This window comes from Nanorana parkeri, unplaced genomic scaffold (assembly GCF_000935625.1).
Source record: "Nanorana parkeri isolate BGI_ZX_2015 unplaced genomic scaffold, ASM93562v1 scaffold1134, whole genome shotgun sequence".
In the NCBI taxonomy this organism is placed as follows: Eukaryota; Metazoa; Chordata; class Amphibia; order Anura; family Dicroglossidae; genus Nanorana; species Nanorana parkeri.
The window spans coordinates 120,633-123,585 of record NW_017307402.1 but is presented as its reverse complement, the minus strand read 5'-3'; positions in this window follow the sequence as shown (position 1 = coordinate 123,585).

The following is a 2,953-nucleotide window of genomic DNA, read 5'->3' as shown; positions in this document are numbered from 1 at the left end:
TTCAAAACGCTATAAAAAGGGGTCAGCGAGCCCAAGTTAATTGAACGTGCCTGCATTGCTGCATATTCCCGGCTGGCCAGATGAATAACCTACTTCTTGAGGTTATCCTGAGTGGTTGCTAATCAATTTAACAGTTGGGGAGAGTCCCTCCTTCACACCTCAGCCCTCCTACAGGTCTGAACAGAGTTGGAACTCTAGGATTTGGGACAGTTTTAGGCATACAGGGTTAATTTCAGTCTGTAGCAGAAGTTCAGTGGGCAATAAATCTACTCTGCTAAGATAGATAAGCAAATGGGAATTTGTAACTAGACCATCCTGAGGTCTGACTTCAGAGGGGAGGGGGGAGTCCCTGCTTGGGGCACTGGATGGCAGTCACTGCTCTCTGCAGGGAGAAGAGACCGCGAGGTGGACTGGACTGCTAGACTGGTCCCTGCAGCCTCTTCTCCTCTATGCTCCAGTGGGCTAAGGATCCATGACATCATCATGTCTTATGCAGGTCCATTGGTTTCCATGACATGTGAGGATGCCGAGGGACATTCTATAGCCTGAGTTTAGGGGGAGAGAGATAAGCGCTGACCACTGCAGGAGCCAAGATCAGGTAAGTAAAACAGCTTTATTTGAGGCCACTAGACCTAATGATCACTTAACCCTTGTAGTTCCAGGGGTAGCGCCACTGCAAGGGTTAGTGTTATCTTTGCTCAGAATTCTTCTTTAATACCTCTAATAAACAAGTGCACTGGCAAAACATTTGTTTAGTTTCGTTTTGATTCGGATTTTGCTTTATTTCGTTTTTCGGGATTCGGGTCCGAAATTCAATTCGGTTCAATTCAATTCGGATTTGGAAAAACTCGTTAGCGGTAGTGCGGTTGAAATTTAATTTCGTTTTCGTTTCGTTCGTTCGCTGCAGCAAAATTACATTTCAGAATTTTTTTTTTTTAGTCTACAGAAGAAGGAAAAAAAAGCGTGAGGTTCCCCCCCAATTCATACCAGACCCTTTAGGTCTGGTAGGAATGTTAGGAGGGACCCCCCCAAGTTAAAACACAAAAAAAGTGCGTGGGGTTCCCCCCAAAATCCATATTAGGCCTTTTAGGTCTGGTAAGAATTTTAAGGGGGAACTCCAGCCCCCAAAAATGGGGGAAAAAAACGTGCCCCCCCCTAACATTCTTACCAGATCCTTGATCCGAGCACTGGCCTGGCAGGGCAGGAAAGGGGGGGGGGGTTGATCAAGAGCCCCCCTCCCTGCACCTTACCAGGCCATGTGCCCTCGGCATTGGGAGGGTGTCAAGGGCCTCTTCCCCACAACCCTGACCCGGTGGTTGTGGGGGTCTGCAGGCAAGGGGGCTTATTTGCATTGGGGTACCCCCTTTAATTAGGGGGGCACCCAGATGCCGCCCCCCCCCCTTGTGAATGAGTATGGGTACTTGTACTCCTAACCATTCACTTAAGGGTTAAATAAAATAGTTATTAAAAAGTCCAGACTTTTGATAAAATTGTTTGAGAAAAAAAAAAACAAAGAGACAATTTTTGACTATTCCTTTAATTTAAAAAAAAATAAAAAAATGGCTCCATTGATGTAATCCAGCGTGAATCACGGTGCACGATGCTTGCCGACCCGCCAACATAAAAAAGTCCCACCGCACGACGACCGTCCGATCCCGACGAAAACTCGCCGCAAAATGACATTCCGGCTTGAAAGTAAACATTCTGTGAGGCATTCGGAAGTTCCCGAATGTCCCCCCCCTTTCCTGCCCTGTCGGGCCAGTGCTCGGATCAAGGGTCTAGAAGGAATGTTAGGGGGGACCCCACTTTTTTTTCCCATTTTTGGGGGCTGGGGTTCCCCCTTAAAATTCCTACCAGACCTAAAGGGCCTGGTAGGGATTTTGGGGTGAACTCCACGCACTTTTTTTTATTTTAACTTGGGGGTCCCTCCTAACATTCCTACCAGACCTAAAGGGTCTGATATGAATTGGGGGGGGGGGGCCCCCAAACTTTTTTTTTAACCTCTTCTGCAGACCAAAAAAAAAGTAAAAAAATGTTTCTAATGTAATTTTGCTGCAACGAAATTTCGTCCAGACTACCGCTAACGGAATCGGAAATTCGGATTCGTTTGCATTCATTATATATCTGTAATTTGGTCCGAATTTCCGAAATTTCGTCCGAATTTCGATTCGGAAGCAAACGAATTGCACATGTCTAACCTCTAATACTGAAGCTCACAACCATAACAAGCCCCAGGTATACTCGTACTAAAAACAAATGTTAAAATAAGCAAGGAAGGCACATATAAACTAAATCTGTCACTTCCTCAACAACCAAAAGGTCAAAGGCCATCCTTTAAATAAATGTCTATTAGATGGCTACACATTATTTCACAATAATATCATCAGTACTTGCTGTGTCTGACACCGCAGGAGCCTCAATAATACTACATCCAAAGATATGTTTTTCCTGCAAGGATGTTGAATATTAAACATACAAATGGTGGATTCTTCTGTGTGATCCAGCCAAGTCAGTTATTAATTTCCATATCTTGGTAAAAAAAACCTGAAAAGCCATTTATGACACTTGCTTAAAGGATTATTGTTCTGTTTGTATGGAAGAGGTGGAGCCACTAGTTGTATTTGTAGACTTTGATGGGCGATGTGCGATTTGAAATGCAATTCTATCCTACTGTAGGTGAAGTCACAGCTCTGACGTCTCCAGGAAGCCTATTTAAAAGGGATCAAAACCAGCAATTACTCAGAACACATAAAGCAGCTCTTCTCCTCCAGAGGAATCACAGGGATTGTACGTGACACCTACCTAACAGGTAAGCACGATGCCTCATCCTCAATTTCTTCTGTGTATCCTTTTTGTGAAAAGTCACTAAAAACTTTTTGAGTATCTTATTTTTTTTATCAGCTCAGTGTACAGTGAGACAGAAAGCCAATATCATATTTACTATAGATTTAAA